The 19,867-nt window shown below is 27.4% G+C and overlaps 1 protein-coding gene across 1 annotated transcript in view; it reads left to right on the top strand.

The window, feature by feature from the left end:
• The first annotated feature begins 701 nt into the window (after nt 1-701).
• The window catches only part of LOC107440232 (metabotropic glutamate receptor 1-like), a 256,108-nt gene continuing 236,942 nt past the window's right edge, over nt 702-19,867 (top strand). The window contains exon 1 of the mRNA XM_071181257.2: nt 702-883. The gene's annotated coding sequence lies outside the window, so the exon portion shown is untranslated. The remainder of the gene's footprint in view (nt 884-19,867) is intronic.

The following is a 19,867-nucleotide window of genomic DNA, read 5'->3' as shown; positions in this document are numbered from 1 at the left end:
GGAGATTTTAAATAAGTAAATAACGTTTTCTGAAATTTTTTGATGGAATTTTTTGCATCGTCTTATTATCCTACAATTTAGAACCGGCCGGAAAGCTATTTTTAATATTGCTGATTTTGTAGTAAATAAAATTTTACGAAATTTTAAGAAGGAATTTGTCATACCATTATATTTCCTTTCTAACCATGAATACATTAATGCCACTTTAAGTTGTTAAATGGTAATTTTATGAGTGTCGTCACTACAATGACGATCATGTGCAATTTAAACGATGATGCTATTTTTTGGTGGTCAACCCAATCAGAAGTCTAATTTGAGTTCATTGTCACGCAACGGCGGTTTTATAATAATCTCTGATGTTCCGCTTAGAATCTCATTATCTTTCTTTTTTTCTCCATATTTCACACCTATTCGCCTCAGAAAAAAATAAATGTTGGCGAGATTTAAAGATGAAGAACATTCTAGGCGGAACAAGTCGTCTAATTTCCAGCTTAATGTCTTAAAAATGAGTATCATTCAAAGAGTAAAGCAGCCACAATAAAAACTCAAGGTCGCCATTTCCTATCCAGTATTTGTTCTCTCATTGAAGCTGAATTTTGTATTTTATTTTTCACAATGGACGAGTTTCTTTTATTCCAAGGCTATAAATGGGAGTCTCACCGGAAGTTTGTATTTTGGTGGCTCCATCTATTGTTACAATATTGTAATGAGCGGCTTTTTTTTCGAATAAAGTTTTTCTCAGAAAATGAAATCATGTGTGATTACAAACATGAAGTGAAAGTGACGCAAGTTTTGATATGATTTGTGACAGTTTGTACTTCATGTCATCGCACAGCTGAATGGATACACGATTTTCTGACATATAAGTTACGTTTTCAACCATGTGAGTTATTTCATTCATTTTTTTCTAATCGCGAAAAATCGCTCGGAAGTTTTAAACAATAATTCTTGCCTTAAAAGAAGTCGGTTAATCCGTTTTATTTTACGTGTCGTGAGAAGAATTGATAAGTTTTTAACAAAATTAACTTCATTTTCTAGTGATTCATTTAGTATTTAATTAGGGAACCATTATTAGAAAGAAATCATTAAAAAATGTAATATTTAATATTATATTTAGTAACGGTTTCTAGGTATAAGTAAACAAATAAAATAAAAGGAACGAAAAAAATTAGGCCTAGATATAATTTTTATTTTGCTTTTCATCTATTTAATATTAAAATGTATTTAAATTATGCTATTTAGAAAAAAAAATATTTGTTTTGTGAATTCTACAAGTTGTTAAATCAAAGATGTTTGGACTTGCAGTAGGCTTAAAAAAAATACAATTATGAAAAAAATATATTTATTGTTAATTATGGTCAAAAGATTATTGTATACTTAGTAATCTCAGAAAATTTTTCCGGAATTAATTGCACTAAACAGAGCAAATTTTAAGAGATTTTCACTGGGCGCCGCCAAGAGGGGGCTAGAGAGGTCATTTGTACCCGGGTGCAGCTTCATCAGAGACGCGCTAAACTCAAATATCATAATTAGAAATGATTTTCGAAATTAAATATTTTTCATAAATATCAATTATTTTATTTGCTAATTACGATCCAAGTAGTTCGTTATTTTTTTTTTATCTAGTCTTACCAAATATTAAACATGATGTCTGCTTTTAATAAAAGGATGAGATATTGATTGAAAAATTACATTAGAATTAGTCTCATTATTCAATTAACAAAATCATAAAAATTTTATGATTTTGTTGATTGAATAATGAGACAACAAAACAAAATCATTATATAATTGTTAATTATGGTCAAAAGATTATTGTATACATAGTAATCTCAGAAAATTGTTCCGGAATTAATTGCACTAAGCAGAGCAAATTTTAAGAGATTTTCACTGGGCCGCCAAAAGGGGGCTAGAGATTTTATCTGTACCGGGTGCAGCTTCATCAGAGACGCTCTAAACTCAAGTATCATAATTAGAAATGATTTTCAAAATTAAATATTTTTCATAAATATCAATTATTTTATTTGTTAATTACGATCCAAGTAGTTCGCTATTTTTTTTTTATCTAGTCTACCTAAATATTAAACATGATGTCTGCTTTTAATAAAAGGGTGAGATATTGAATGAAAAATTGCATTAGAATTAGTCTCATTATTCAATTAACAAAATCATAAAAGTTTTATGATTTTGTTAATTGAATAATGAGACAACAAAACAAAATCATAATATAATTGTTAATTATGGTCAAAAGATTATTGTATACTTAGTAATCTCAGAAAATTTTTCCGGAATTAATTGCACTAAGCAGAGCAAATTTTAAGAGATTTTCACTGGGTCGCCAAAAGGGGGCTAGAGAGGTTATCTGTACCCGGGCAGCTTCATCAGAGACGCGCTAAACTCAAGTATCATAATTAGAAATGATTTTCGAAATTAAATATTTTTCATAAATATTTTTCATAAATATCAATTATTTTATTTGCTAATTAAGATCCAAGTAGTTCGCGATTTTTTTTATCTAGTCTACCTAAATATTAAACATGATGTCTGCTTTTAATAAAAGGGTGAGATATTGAATGAAAAATTACATTAGAATTAGTCTCATTATTCAATTAACAAAATCATAAAAATTTTAAGTGTGACGGAAACTACATTAGTAATATACTGTTAAATTTTTAACGAAATCGAATGGAAAAATTTAAAATTATCTGTGATTTTATGTAAACCCTCTTAGATTACCTGTGATTACCTGACCCTAAAATTACCTGTGATTTTTGTAAAAAGTGATTTTGTGTAATTCCTCTTAGCTATGCCTCTGTGGGTAGCACTTGAAACTAAGAGCTAAACTAATTAATCATACACTCGCATACATACAAGTCAAATTTTCCTCTTTTGTCGTAAAATGTTAAACCAATTTATTTAAATAGTTTATATCAATCTAGTATAAAAAATAATTATTATTTAATACTATTTTCTAGGTAATTATTTACAAAATAAAATATATGAAAACAAATAGCGGATAAAAGTGCCCTGCTAAGTTGCTCATCATGCATTTATATTACATTTATAAATTTTTAAATGTATGCACAAAAAACGATAATATTTTTTTATTTTTTTTCCAAAAAAAAAAAAAAAAACAGCTTTTTTTAAAGCGCTTACCACACTATAACTTAAAAACTATTTGATGAAACATTATAACATTTTTAGAGAAATGCTTAAGGAACATTCTGATGGGAAAATTTTATTGTTGTGGTTTTTAAACAGTTTTAAATCCAAGTTCCAAGCAGCTCTAATTGGAATTTTACTTGTAAAAAGATTTTTAAGTAGCCCAATCCGCTACTTATGGCAACATAGATGCAGATAAAGAATAGATTTTATTGACGATTTGTCGTAAATGAATTGAGCCGAAAGTGAAGCTAATCGCGCTAAGTCAATAAAAAAAAAAAGTCAAATAAATTGGAGAAAGATGAAAATTCCTTATCACATCCGTTTTATTCTGCGACTACCTTGAATAATAAGTTAGCTGTTATGTTTATTGAGAAAGGGACTAGAGAATTAAATATAAATTTGAGAGCTAAATAAAAATTAAAGAGATAGGGAATATTTAAATATATAACATGATGTATAATAATAATAACCTATAATAACAATGACCTATAATAACATGATTTTCCTGTTTACGCTTGCAAAACGTAATAGAAACATTATCTAAGGCGGTTATCTATACGAAATTAGGTCAATTTTAATAGAAACAAAACTTTTAATTTCAAATCCCCCCCCCTTTTGTACCACTGTGCTTCCCCTCCAATGTCTCAGTTAAAAAAAAAAAAAAAAAAAAAAAAAAAAAAAAAAAAAAAAGCATGCTGTTTTTTAATTAGATAATGCAAAGAAACTTTCTACATTTTTAGAAAAATGTTTAAGAAAAATTTTAGCATGCAAATTTTACGGATATTAGTTTATTGTTCATTTTATATTTTAAGTCGAAGCTCCTTTTTTTTCTATTTTGTGTCGCATATTTCAATTAAGTTAAAATATAGGTTATTAAAAAGTTTTTTTGTAATAATTTAATAATAAGTAGTTGAATTATGATTTGACTTATACGTACTAGATTACGTTTGAAAAGATGAGTAAGACCTTTTCTTATTTGTTGAAAATTTCGAATTATTTTTGGAGTTACAGTTCTCCTTTTTTGAGGGATTTTTATGCTTTATGATGAGATGTCACCACAGAATTCGAACTCTTAATTTTTTACTGTTCCATACCACACACACTTAAGATCTTACACAAGAAAACGAATTAGTTTTGGAGTTGTTAAACTGTAAAGTTTTTCTGATTTTTTCAATGAAATCAATTTATATAATCCCAAAAAGTTAACAAAAAATTAGTATTTTTTTGTGTTTTGAAACATGATCATATCGTCTACTTTCATTTTAAATTTTTTTTATTGGATTATTTTGACTATGGGAGTTAATATTAATATTTATGTGAATAAATGTATAAGAGAAAAATTTTCTCCAAAAATTCATCTATTTTGGATATATTATAAGTATGTTTTGGAAATATTTTTGGATAATAATTTTTTAAATTTCATGCCGTTTTCGCATATTTTACGTATTGTAACTCTTAATTATTGCCCGCTTTTATAATATACTACAAAAATGAATGTTTGATAGATATACTTGCTAATTTCTTTATCCTTTAAAAGACGAATTTATTAACCATCCATAAATATCGCATCTCAGCCACAACAAAATGTACATCAGAGAACAGATTTAAAAGATTCCTGTCAAAAACCTTTATTTAAACCACAGGGAAAACTTTTGAGGGGGTGATTAGAAATGAATATGTGAATAAAAAACAATGCAAGTAAATTTCTTTGCTAAAATCGGCAATTGGAATCATGGTAGAAATTGCCCATATCCACTTGCAAAATCGTCAACCATGTCGTTTTTTGAAAGTTGTTAGACTAAAAGGCAAAATGGTATTTCAAAAACTGTGATGATTGAAACAACTTTTTAAGTGCATTTTTATTTTGTCTCACTCTTTTGCAAGACATTTGTATATCAGAGAATGAAGAACAGCTTGAAAAGTTACGAATAAATATAACGAAATAATATTTTTTATTAGTAAGGCTTGAACGTTTTTTATTTTCCATTTTTAAAACCATTACAAATCTTGTAGGTTTTAATAAAATTTATTTTAAATATTAACACACGGTTTTAAATATTTTCCAACACTGTACCTACGTTTTATTGTAAAAAATACTCATATGTCACTTTAAGTACATAATGCCATGACAGTGAAACTAGAGTGAAATTCCTTCTCACATGCAGGAGAAGAACATTCTAGGATTTTTTTTATTAGTAAGGCTTGAACGTTCTCTAATTTCATTTTCGAAACCATTATAATTCCTGAAGGCTTTAATAAAATTTATTTTAAATAATAACACATGGTTTTGAATATTTTCCAACACTGTACTACGTTTTATTGTAAAATATACTCATATGTCACTTTAAGTACATAATGCCATGACAGTGAAACTAGAGTGAAATTCCTTCTCACATGCAGGAGAAGAACATTCTAGGATTTTTTGTTAGTAAGGCTTGAACGTTCTCTAATTTCATTTTCGAAACCATTATAATTCCTGAAGGCTTTAATAAAATTTATTTTAAATAATAACACATGGTTTTGAATATTTTCCAACACTGTACTACGTTTTATTGTAAAAAATACTCATATGTCACTTTAAGTACATAATGCCATGACAGTGAAACTAGAGTGAAATTCCTTCTCACATGCAGGAGAAGAACATTCTAGGATTTTTTTATTAGTAAGGCTTGAACGTTCTCTAATTTCATTTTCGAAACCATTATAATTCCTGAAGGCTTTAATAAAATTTATTTTAAATAATAACACATGGTTTTGAATATTTTCCAACACTGTACCTACGTTTTATTGTAAAAAATACTCATATGTCACTTTAAGTACATAATGCCATGACAGTGAAACTAGAGTGAAATTCCTTCTCACATGCAGGAGAAGAACATTCTAGGATTTTTTTATTAGTAAGGCTTGAACGTTCTCTAATTTCATTTTCGAAACCATTATAATTCCTGAAGGCTTTAATAAAATTTATTTTAAATAATAACACATGGTTTTGAATATTTTCCAACACTGTACTACGTTTTATTGCAAAAAAATACTCGTTTGACACATTAAATACATAATGGCATAATAGTGAAACAAAAGTGAAATTGTTTCTCTCACGCAGGAAAAGAACATTCAAGGATTTTTTGTTAGTAAGGCTTGAACGTTCTCCAATTTCATTTTAGAAACCATTACAATTCCTGTAGGCTTTAATAAAATTTATTTTAAAAATTAAAGCACTGTTTTAAATATTTTCCAACACTGTACCTACGTTTTATTGCAATAAATACTCATATGACACTTTAAATTCATAATGGCATAACGGTGAAACAAAAGTAAAATTCCTTCTCACATGAAGGAAAATAACATTCTAGAATTTTTTATTAGTAAGGCTTGAACGTTCTCTAATTTCATTTTCGAAACCATTATAATTCCTGAAGGCTTTAATAAAATTTATTTTAAATAATAACACATGGTTTTGAATATTTTCCAACACTGTACTACGTTTTATTGCAAAAAAATACTCGTTTGACACATTAAATACATAATGGCATAATAGTGAAACAAAAGTGAAATTCTTTCTCACATGAAGGAAAAGACCATTCTAGAATTTTTTATTAGTAAGGCTTGAACTTTCTCTAATTTCATTTTAGAAACCATTACAATACCTGTAGGTTTTAATAAAATTTATTTTAAAAATTAAAGCACTGTTTTAAATATTTTCCAACACTGTAGGCCTACATTGCAAAAAATACTCATATGTCACTTTAAGTACACAATGGCATGACAGTGAAACAAAAGTGAAATTCTTTCGCGCATGCAGGAAAAGAACATTCTGGGATAGATTTTATTTATTTAAGCATTAGCTAATGGAAATGTCAGCGATCTGAACCGCCACATGCAGTGAGGGGGGTGATTAGAACATCCAGTGGGAGATCAAATATAATCCTTACAGAGGGCCTCTCGAAGGTTAGATAATCCGTTTTCGTTCTTCCAGCTTGTTACCAAAGAAGGATGTGGAAACTTTTGAAAGAAAAAAAAAATCAGGTTTTTCCCTGTTGATTTTATTTTACTATTGAGTCAAATACATCCCGTTTTAGTTTGATAAGCTTACAAACTGATCACGAAAGAAGCGTGGTAATAAAACAGGGAAGTTTGTGTTCTTCGGTAGATGTAGTTTATTGATTTTAAAAAGAATGTAACAAGAGGTTTTAGACTTTTCACTTTATTTAAAGACTTCGTATATATATATATATATATGTATATACTAGGGCAGGGATGGCGAACCAATGGCACGCGTGCCATTTATGGCACACGACACAATATTTTGGGCACGCCACCGATCACAATTGTTATTGCACTATGAATTGTTATTACACAAATGTCACACACTATGAAGCATATGTAACAATTAAATTAAAATTCACAAAAAAACAAACAAAATAATAAACAATTATTAATAAAAAAATTAACAATTAATGCTAAAAGAACAATTAATAACCTTAAAAAACAAGCTAACAATAAATAACTAGCAAAAAAATCATGCAAAATAACTAGCAATAACTAGCAAAAAAATCTGCTTAAACTAATATCTTACAACCTAATATAAGTTATTTGTCATTTAATCTGCAATAACAGAAGTCCCACTGATGCTACTTTAAGTTGAATTCCGCGTATAACTGAGACATAGCAAAATGTATTTTCTTTTCAATGTAAATAAAGAGTTTTGAGTTGATAGTATTTAGTATTATTATTTTCCTAATAATCATGAAGTCAAAATTATTTGACGGCACGTCTGTGATTTCATTAAACAATTTTTTAGAAAAAATGGCACGTTGATGTATAAAGGTTCGCCATCCCTGTACTAGGGGGCTGAGCCCCCTGTTCGCTGCCGCTCACCAACCCCGATGATTGCTTCGCAATAATTGTCTTTTCTTGGCAGAAAACTGTTTTTCCACGAAAGTTAAAATTATTTATTTAACATACATATACTAAAAGGAATTCTGTTTGCTTACGCTTGTGCCTCTACTTCCCACGTCCAAATATCTATTAGTATTATAAACAATTAGACCTCTTGGTGAACAGAAGTGATTTTTCGAAGTAATGATTTTTTAAAATAACATTTATATTCTTATAACATTATATTGTTCAAACAAATTTGATGAGTTCACAACCATAATTTAATATTTTCGCTAATATTATCAGTACATGAAAATAACTTTCAATTGGGTATACTATAGCCTACGTCACAGGTTGTGTTATTCCTACTAAATTTAACGCATGAACGGCATTTTCTGCGAGCCTAACTTCAAGCCACAAATAAACAAACGAAGTGTTTGATCGTTTAAATAGCTGCTCGCTAGATTTTATTGCATTATAAAGAAAAGTAATTGATATTCGATTTTTGATTAATAATTGATTTATGTGGATAGTGGCATAGAATTTAGCATTGTGTCATGGTAAATGTTATTCCTACTAAGTGGAAGTAGTTGTGTTTTTTTAATATTATACCCAATTAGGGATACAAAAATATTTAAAGGAAAACAATTCGCGATCGCAACGCTCGAGTACGCCGTCTAGCGGGAGCCTGTAAATATCAGACATTAATTTATCACGTTTTCATTTAGTTCCATCAAAATCATTGACTGAATCAGACGCCATTTTTTACAGCAAATAAGAAACAAAATTTCCCTAAGGAAAAGGCTGAAGAACTTGAAAAAAATCTCCAGAATATTAGTAAATCTTTCAGGAACAGAACACGCCAAACATTTGAAGAAAAATTCCTCAATAATTTTTAATTTCTATTATCAACAAACTTGCAACTGATGACTTCCGATTTCGGATACTGTTACAGATGTGTGTATTAAGGTAAAATGCATTTCTTCTATCTTCAATTCATTACGAATTAAAGTGAAGTCAGTATTGCTTTCGTCATTCCAGTGAATAAATATGAATTCAGAACATACAGAATTGTAATAGTTATAGCATATTCTTCTTCGTTATGGAATAGTATATATTTCTGTATCCATATAATTCGGAAAACAACAATAAAAAATTATCCAAGTTACTTGAAATAGTGCCATTTGTGCTGATTCTTAATTAATTTTAATCGTTTTCTTGGTAAGTATTTTTTAGTTTTGAAAGAATAAGTTCAACTAGAATTCAGCTATTCTGTTTTTAGCTACATATTAAAATTCATATCAATTATAAAATTTTGCTGTGAAGTATGTTATCTAAAAGTAATGAAGGGATAAACTATGTATCTATTATTTGAGAATAAAGTTTTCAAACAAGGAACTTATCATTTTGGAATTCTCCGGGAATTATAAATCAGGTAAGTGCAATGATTTTTACAATAAAAAATTTGCTTGTAAATATTTTTTTTTTCATTTGATGATTGGGTTTTTTACGTCTGATTAAGAACTATAAGAATAATAAAAAAAGAAACAATATGAAAGTTTTTATTTCAATGTAAAGAATTCTTAAAATCGTTTTTCTATCCTAAGAATTCTTTATTTTCCGTTTTTTAGTTTATAATTTTTTGATAAAAATTGTTCTCAAAATACTTTTTTTGAAAAATTAAATGGTATAACATTATGTGTTTATGTATACTTCTTGTATATTCCAATGTTTGAAGTAATATGATTCAGAAAAGTATGGAATAAAAATTCGGTACTTACGTATTAACGCCACCGCCGCTACAGATTTGGCGGTTTTTAAGTGCCGCCAATCTACACTTAAAATTATTGCGACAGTTCATAAAATGAAACACTTTATTTAAAATCAAAATAGTCGATCGGATTTCGGTGGAAAATGATCCGATGTAGAGTTTAGCATAGATTCAAAACAATCATATCGCCATATGAACTCTGATAAATAAGATTCCAAATGAAATAACATTTCCAAAACGTACGTTTACCAAGATAAAGTTTCATGTTGTGGGAATTGGTACATTTTCGTTTTTCCGGTAAAATATTTCCCTCCTGAAAAAATAAAATTGCATCTTGTTTTGTTTTTGACAAATCCCAAAGACGAATTTTCGTAGCACTAAAAATGGCGACAAAAAAGAATTGTTTTTTTGTTTTTGTTTCATCAGCATTCTTTATTTTACGTTTCTTAGTTTCTAAATAATGATTTTTATTGAAACTTGAAATTTTTTGATAAAAATTGTTGTCAAAAAACTTTGCTTACAAAATTAAATTTCATAAAATTATGAGGCTTATGTATACTTTTAGTTCATTTTAATTTTTGAAGTAATATGATTCTTAAAACTATAGAATATAAAGTTTAGATGGGCCTTTCATGTTATATCATTAAATTTAGTAATACTATTTCTCGGGCATTAGGTTTTAACTCCAATAAGAAGATACATATTTTTTTCTGTTAATGTACAAATATTTTTCCAATGTGTTTTGGATATTCCTTCTCTAATAAAAAGAGATACCATTTTGTTTTCGTTTGCATAAGAAAGAATATCAAGCATTTTTCTTTTTTAAATTTAATTAGCCACAATAAAGAAGGAACGTTGCAATGCTACACGGTACATTAACGACGTCTCTAGAGTAACTGAATGACTGTTCATATAGAAATCGCAGGTATTAGTCTCATACAACAACGCCCCCTGCAGTTCGTTGCGATCGCGAATACCTTTACGACTTTTGTTAATTTTGTGCTGATGACAACCAAAACAATATTAAAATGAATGAGGAAAAACTGGACCCACTCAGCTTTAGATGGTAAGTTTAGTTGTAACATTTTAGAAAGCAGCATTATTAAAAATTATTACCTTTTCACACACATGCGCTCTCAATTTTAATTGGCTGCTTTGCGCATTACTAACAGCAAGTGTTCTGTTATTGGCTATTTGTTATCATTTCACTCACTCTCTCTCTCTCTCTCTCTCTCTCTCTTTATATATATGTGGAGTTTGGAGCTGTTGTTACAGTATTATAGTGTAATAGCTTCGAACATTACGTCATTCACCATCTTGTAATATTAAAAGAAGTTGCATCATCCTCTTGACATTGAGAGGCGCCATCCAATCCAGAAGGGGAAGTCCCGAAGGGAAACTCCCGAATTTATAATTAACTCTTACTTTATACCATAGAACAATCTAATTCTTAGTCACATGCATTCCGGAGACCACTGCGAGAAGGCAGCTCTCACGAGACATGTCAATAATGCTGACTGCTATATCCTTCTACGTATCTTTTTATTTCTATTAAATTGTTATGTTTGTTAAATTATCGTCATTATTTCATCTAATGCTGCACTAACTCCCATATATATATATATATATATATATATATATATATATATATATATATATATATATATATATATATATATATATATATATATATATATATATATATATATATATATATTTGAATGTGGTTTTGGTAACTTTTTGTACTGTCAATAAGAATTTAAATAATTTAATTAATGGCTATTTTATTTTCCTTCGATGGAGTCATTTCGACTTCAAAAATTATTAAAATATGGCATTTTTTTTAATTTTTAAAAATTTTAACTTAATTTATTTTTTATTGTAACTTTTCTGGGATAGAAATGAGCTGTAACCCGTTGGTTCGAGTCCACGAAAATTTGATTTGGACCATCATAGAATAATTAACAGTGATCCCCCAGAGGCTAATTTACAATCCAAAAGCTTTTAACGACTTGTTCTGTTTTTTGATGATTTTCCTCTTGGTTGTAGTTGGTTGAAATTATCGTGCAGGATTTTATTTTTTTTAAAATTTGCTATCTGCACTAAAAAAAGTCAAGAATCACGTTTTTTTTCCTTCTGAATTTAAGAAAATGTCAAACAGGAGAGCGGGTCGTTAAGCGCCCTCGGATTGGGAAATCGGTCCCCGGACTAGCAATCAATGTAAACGGATTTTCAGTTGCTTTGTTTTTCCATTTTTTAGTTTCAACGCTTGGTCTGTGTTTTTTTGCCAATGAATTGCATACTTCAATAAAATTGTGACACTGCGCATTCTCTATATTGTGATTTTTGATTAATTTTGCTTTATAAACCTTTTTTTAAAAAAAAAATCTAATCGGGACTTGTAAACGGACATGAGAAAATGAGTACAGACTAGAAATATCTTTTAGTTACTGTTCCTTATAGACCAGTAACTAAATTCTCTGAATTTCTGCCCTTGCTTTTAATTTACCAACGTTATTGAATTTGATCTTGAGAACCAAAACAAATCATTTTTAGCTAGGTTAAAAGTCTCATACAAATTTTTTCCAGTAAAAGCTAGTTTGAAACTCTTAAGAAGTTCTTAATTACCGCTGATGAATAAAAATTTGACTTCCTTCTTGACATTCTTGTTGTTTACATGCACAAGACAAAAAAGAGCTGTGAAAAATGCGAAGTTAGAAAACAAACTATACATCTTTCAACATTCCATACACGAGAGAACATTGTTTCTGAGGGTTACAATGTTGTCTTTAGGTTAGCTAAATTGCTTAGAAAATTCCCCTACACTAAACCATTTTACTCTCGTTTGATATAATATACCAAAGTATTCAGTTTAATTAAGGATTCTAAACTACATTAAATGTGGTCTTTACGAAGCAATCTGAAAAGATACGCTGTGATACTATTTTACATTGATTGTATTTAATCTGTTATAGCTTTGAAGTATTTGATTTAATTAATTAGTCATCATTAAATATTTAAATAAATCAATTAATTCTTAAGTAGAAACAAAAAAAAAATGTTTTTATGTGTTTTCAAGCATAATTTGATTCGGTTATGCTTGCTTTTAGAAATTAAATATTTTTCCAAGAAAAACATGCCATTTTCTGCTTTCGGCAAAGACTCTAGTTTCGGGATAATTAAATTAGCATAGATTTTTGTCAATGTTTGTCATAATTATTTATGTTTGGTTTTATTTAAGAAGATGTTATCTGAATTTTTAAATCTAATTAAGTAATAAAATTAATCAAATTATTAATTATTAATTAATGTAAAGAAAACTAATGAAAGAATGCTACCCGGAGATTATTTTTTATAGTTAAAAAATCAGTTTGAAACATGGTTAGTTATTTTTTGCTTTAATCCATGCTATTTAAGTCAATTGAGCCATTAAATGTCCAATATAGGCATGAATAATAATAATAATACAAAAAAACGTCAACAACATAAGAATAAGTAATGTTTTTATCTTATAACAATCTAAAATTTTTTTGATTCCTTCTTTTTAACTCTCTGAAAATATGAATATTCGAACGAAAATATGAATATTCGAAAAAAAATAATTCAGGATTTGTTTAATTAAATAAAAAAATTAAGTGAATGGAAGAAAAATACATCTGTATCTCAGAAAGTTATCTCTGGAAATATAAAATTACACAATATTAGGAGTTTCGGAAAGATCTTGTCTGTTGTCCAATTAAAACTCAATTTATTTGCTTACTGCCCATCTTTGATAAAATATACAAAGTTTAGACAAAGTTTATGAATATAAATTTAGTTATTAATATTAATTAACTTCTAAAACAGAGATTTAATTAAGGCTAAAAATATGCGCCTTAAACTCGATTAGAATTCTAATTGTTTATATGAAAAAGTAATTACACGATGTTTATCTTCGAAATTTAGTAATTATGATAAAAAAATATTTAGAAGTAAATTGTTTTTCAGCTTTCTAAAAATTAATATCTAAATAGAAGTTTTTAAGGCATTGCGAGTTTATTTTGCATTATTAGCTTAAGATATTCGTAATATAATTTTAAACTTTAAAATTGAAGTGAAGAATAAGAATCTTTTGAAATATTTTTCAATTTAAATATTTAAAGATTCTGAATTATTTGAATTAATTTTGCTATGTTTTAACAAGAAATGTATTTTTATCGAAAAAGAAAATCTAAATTAAGATTTAGCTGTAAAAAAAAGTGTAATGAAAGTAAAATATTTTTCAATATGCAAAGAAATAGGTTTTTAAAAATTATTCTTGTTAAAAATTTATAGAAATGTTAAAAAAAAAAAAAAAAAAAACTGTGTAATTGAATATTGATTTCAGATTAAATCAAGAGCTCCATTTAAATCGAGAAAATATTTTGAAACTAATATAGTATTTGAACAGTTTTCATTATTTTTTAATAGCCTTTTAATGATTAAACTTGAAAAAAAATTATAAGTTTTGGAAGACTGTTTTTTGCGCACGTGGTTACAGGCTTATTTTTCTGTATTATTATTATTTTATTGCGTGTAAAAAAATGACTGATGATTTGAAATAGCTATTGAAAGAAAACGGAAATGAATAAAATATACGGTTCTCAGGAAATTAGTTATTTACTTTCACTGAATTTCAAAATTGTTGACCAAAAGTTTGCATTGTTAAATATAAAAATATAAAACAATATTTTCTATTGCGTTTCAGATCATTTCAACTAAAATATTTACTCGGAAGTCCTGTAGTTTTGTTTTTCGACTGCATTTTGAAAACATTGTCTTGCAGTTTTCTTTTTTAGCAAGCACTATCCGTCTATGAAATTTGAAACTAAGTTTGAAACTTGATACGAAATAGTTAACTGATTGTCTAAGTAGAACAAATTAAATCGCGCATTTTTTAAATTGATTTCTTTAAAATAATAAATCTTTTCTATGACACCTAGTTTAATATTTCATCGATATTCATTATTGTTTTATTATAAAACTATAAAAACCAAGAACATATCAGCGTTAAGAACACATCAAACGTTTGATGTTGTTTCTTAATCTTGGTAATCATCACATAATAATATTAAAATTATCATTATTATTATTATAATAAAAAAATATTATCATCATTAATAATCTTAGTAATGATAAAACTGTTATTATTATTAATACAAATTTATTACTCATGGTATAATAATGAAATTTCAGGTATCAATAATAATGATAAAGATCTATTATTATTTATTCATTATTAGTAATTATTAAAATTATTATTTATTCGTTGTTGTTTCATTATAAAGCTATTAAAACCAAAAATATATCAGCGTTAAGAACATATGAAACGTTTGATGTTGTTTCTTAATCTTGGTAATCATCACAGAATAATATTAAAATTATCATTATTATTATTATAATAAAAAATATTATTATCATCATTAATAATCTTTGTAATGATAAAATTGTTATTATTTGATACAAATTTATTATTCATATTATAATAATGGAATTTCTAGTATCAAAAATAATGATAAAAAGCTATTATTATTTATTCATTATTAGTAAGTATAAAATTAATATTATAAAGAGTGATAAAAATGATTAGATTATTAACAACTGACGTAGTTGTGTAGATCAAGGCATCGCCTGCTAACTATTGTCTGGTAGTAATAGCACGTCTGGTAGTAATAGCACTGGTAATTGGTAGTAATAGCACGTTTCGACTTTGTCTAATGCATCAATTGAATTGCTTCTTGCGCAGTTCCACCTACCTATCAACCCCACAATAACAACAACATTGTTTTTATTGTGAATAATTATACTAATAAAAATACCATTATTTTTAATTATCACTCACAAAAACTACTCGAATACGAATTACAAATTTTAAATTAAAGAAGAAAATAGAGAAAATGAAATATATAAAGCCATGAGTTACTATCCAAAGATTTACAAAAACTAAATTCCTGAATTTCTTTATTTTTTTTACGACAAAGTGATCAAAATTTTTTTTTTAAAAGAAATTATTTTTAATTTTGCATCTCTTAGCTCAAAATAAATTTATATATATAAGTATGTTTTATATCTTGTTATGTTGGATATCTGATCTGAATAGTTATACCAATAAAAATGCTGATATTTTTAATTATCATTTGCAAAATCCACTTGAATATGAAATACAAATTTTAAATTAAGGAGAAAATAAATAAGACGAAATTTATAAAAATCATAAGTTACGATCTGAAGATTTACTGAATTTTAAATCTTGAATTTGTTTATTTTTTACGGCAATTTTATTTCAAAAAACATTTTCCAAGAAAAGCGTTTTTTATTTCGTATGAATTTTCTTTATATAAGTATGTTTCATATCCTGTTATGTTGGATATCTGAACTAAATCATTACACCAATATAAATATTGTTGATATTTTTAATTATAACTCACAAAAACTAATTGCATATGAATTACAAATTTTAAATTAAGAAAAAAAAATGAAACGAAATTTATAAAATCACGAGTCTGAAGATTAACTAATCTTAATTCTTAAATTTGTTTACTATTTAAGACAATGTTATTTTGAAAAAACATTTTCCAAGAAACGAATTTTTCATTTCGTATCTCCTAGTTCAAAATAAATATAAGTATGTTTCATATCCTGTTATGTTCGATATCTGATGTGTATCGGAAATATTTGCTTTCAAATCGAACCTCCTTTAACCTTTAAGCAAACAAATAGATACATTTGATAGAACCTCTAGTAACCTCTCAGATCATATCTGTCATCTAAGCAAACACATTAAAACTCGCTTTCACTGTAGTCCATTTTCCTCTTCCGCATCCAGATGGATTCCCAATGATCTTGAGCTTCTTTTTTCAACCTCCGCATCTCCATCTTCTTAGAAAAACAAAGAAAGTGAAAGAAGGAATATTAAAGGTAAAGCTCAAGAGTGGGGAGATGACAGTGATAGATGAAGGGGGATTTTACACTGAGATTTCAGGGCGTAACCGACTGTGACGGTGTCTGAATACATCTAGCAGGGGCGCATCTCGAAAGCCCCTGCTTCTCCCTTCAACTCAGTGCAAACTGCTCTTTAATGTCGCTGATTTTGAATCTTTTTCATGGTTTAAAGTCTTGAGATGATGGGTTTAAAAGACTCATTAGTACATTTTAACCTTCATGTAGGGATTAATTCGAGGGTTAAGTAAGTTGCGTGTTTTCAAGGGACCTTTATGAAATCTTGTTAGATTTAGGGGAGATGCTTAAACTTCGGAAAAAATTTCTTTTTCTTTTTCCAGCTAGATGTACGGAAAGAGAAAATATTTTTCTTGTTTATTGCTGTAATTTCGTCATGCAAACTTCCGTGAACTACGTTTGCTTTTTTGGTTTTATAACGGTACAGAGTTAGACATTTATGTTCAAATAGAATGTGAAATGTAGCTAAAATTGAAAAGTGTTTTTTTTTACTTAATGTTACTTTATTATTATCTGCAATATGCATATTTTTAAACTAAATATATTACTGCAAAAATTTTATTGCATACGTTTCACTTTAGGTGCATTTTTAATGGGTCAAGTAATTTAATTTTGTAAAAGCTAAAAATTTTTTCCACTATTTCGAACTATATCTATTTTTTAAGATATAAAAAACAGCGAAATTAAAAGCCATTTTTAGTTTAAAATTTATTGAAATATTGTTTTATCAAATTATACGGGAATTTTTTCGAAATTTCATTTTGATTTACAATTTATTTCCCATTCTCAAATCAACGTTTCAAACTTTAATATTTCCCTACGTTGATCTTAGCGATTAGAGTACGTTCAAATTTCTTTTTAGGTACGGAGTATAAGGGTAATTATTTCGGATGTCATATGCCTTTTTCGAGAAGAAGATCACTCTTTAGAAATATACATGATATTTCTGAAGTTGTGCAATAGTTAATGTATAAAAGATCAATGATATCATTTTATACAGGAAGAACATAGACGCTGATTGATTTCCTATGTTTCTAAGCATTTTCGGCAACTAAAGATAATTCATAGTTGAAATCTTCGAATGTTAACTTTAAAATAGAACTCAACAAATAAATTTCTTTTTCTAAATTTGTTCTTTTTTTAAATACTATTGAAAAAGGATAGTGTTTAATGACACATTTTAAATTTATACCTTTATGCCAATGTGAGAAATAAAGATTAGAATTTAAATATTGTAATTTAATAGGGATTACTTATAATTTTTTTAATGAATAGAGCGTTGATAAAGTAACCTATTAGCGATTCTTGATATCGATGAGGAATACAGGAAGTAAAAATGATAACGAAGTCATCGAAAAATATAAAAATATATAACTTACACTCTAGAGCCTACGTAAAAGCAACGAGTTTTTTTTTTAAAGCGTGGCAAATTGGTAGGTAACACTTTAACTCAATTACTTTCAACGTCACGTTACTACTTTTTCGTTTTCTATCGTTTTCTATTTCATTATTCTTAATTCAATTTATGAAGTTCGTTGTAATCGTTTGGTTATTTGTTTTATTTTAGTTTGTTAAAATGCTTGGATATTAATTCTTTAAGGACACCATGTGTTAATGAAAACAAAAGTACATTTTGAAACGCGAATTACAGTATCAAATATTTTTACTTCTTGCAATTTTTCTTCTTCTTAAATTTATTTTAATGTTAAATAAAATGCAAATTATTATTAATTGCTTGCGCTATTAATCCTTTTAAACTAATTGAAGAATAAATACTGAAAATAATGATTTCTGTTATTCTCTGCTTATAGTACAATTTATCATATGAAAGAAAGATGAATTTGGAAGAAATAAAAAATGTAACAGAAGCATTTTATACGAATAATAATCAATCTAAAATGTAAGAGAAGGAGATTTTGTGTATCAACATAAATACACAATAAGAAAAAAATGTGAAAGAAACTTACACAAATATTAAGACAGTCCTATCTTTATTCATGAATTTTTTTTTAAATGAGGCTGAAATACTCAACTTTAGACCTATAAATAAGGAAGAAGTATTATTCATACATACTGTAAATATAATAGTACTGAAGCAAACAAAAATAATCAATCAATTCTACTATAAACCATGTAAAGAAACATTTGTACGGAAATTATAGAGTAGCATGAAGTAGTAATTATAAGTAATAATGCACAACCGTATTTATTCATCTATTAATTAAACCAGATTACCACAAGCTCTTTATCATCCATTATTAGTATATAAATGGATGGTGAAGAGTATGTGTGTCTGTCTCTCTATTTCTATGAGAAACGCTTATTTCTCGTAGGTTTCAGCGATTATTGCAACTATTTTTAGGAGAAGTGAAGTAAAAATGGAGGAATATTTATTTTTCATACATTACATGCTGAAATTTTAACGCAGAGAAGTAGAAAATGTTTTAAAACGAGCCAAACAATAGGAGAAAATGAAATAATGCCACCCTCAAGGGCAATACTATTTAAAAGCTAACGATGTTTAAGTATTGCCAACTTAGAAAAATATCTGTTACTTTGGAGTTATATAAAACAATTATTTATAAATAAGAATAATCTATAATAATAAAATGAAAAGTTTGTGTGTCTGTCTCTTTTTCTCTGTAAGTTTATATATCTTATAACTTCAGAATCATTTGTGCAATAATCCTGAAATTTAGATGTGGCAAAAAGACAACATTTTGGACCTAAATCTTAAAAATTGTTCAAAAATTTCATTTGGATCATTTGGGAGAGTTATTTAAAAAATGGAATTTTGTGATTGGTTTAGCGTTAACCATTTTTTAAAATTAAACTGCAGACGACTCTGTTTTTTCAAATATTCTCTAGATGACAACAATTTTGCCTGCTAGCTTATAGATGTTTTTAATAATTAAAAAAGAATTTATTGTACGTTATTTAATATTTATTATTTTTTATTTGCTATATCAGATAAATTCATTAAACGTGATTCGCGATTTGTTCATACAACATGAACGTGGTAGGATGGGTGGACTACGTCACCAAATTAATGTTTCTAAATTTATCTGAAACCATGTGCTT

The sequence above is a fragment of the Parasteatoda tepidariorum genome, chromosome 8 (genome assembly GCF_982258835.1).
Source record: "Parasteatoda tepidariorum strain Cologne lab strain chromosome 8, Ptep-v5.0, whole genome shotgun sequence".
Classification (NCBI taxonomy): Eukaryota; Metazoa; Arthropoda; class Arachnida; order Araneae; family Theridiidae; genus Parasteatoda; species Parasteatoda tepidariorum.
Note: the sequence above shows the minus strand (reverse complement) of the source record. Positions and strands in the feature narration are given on the sequence as shown.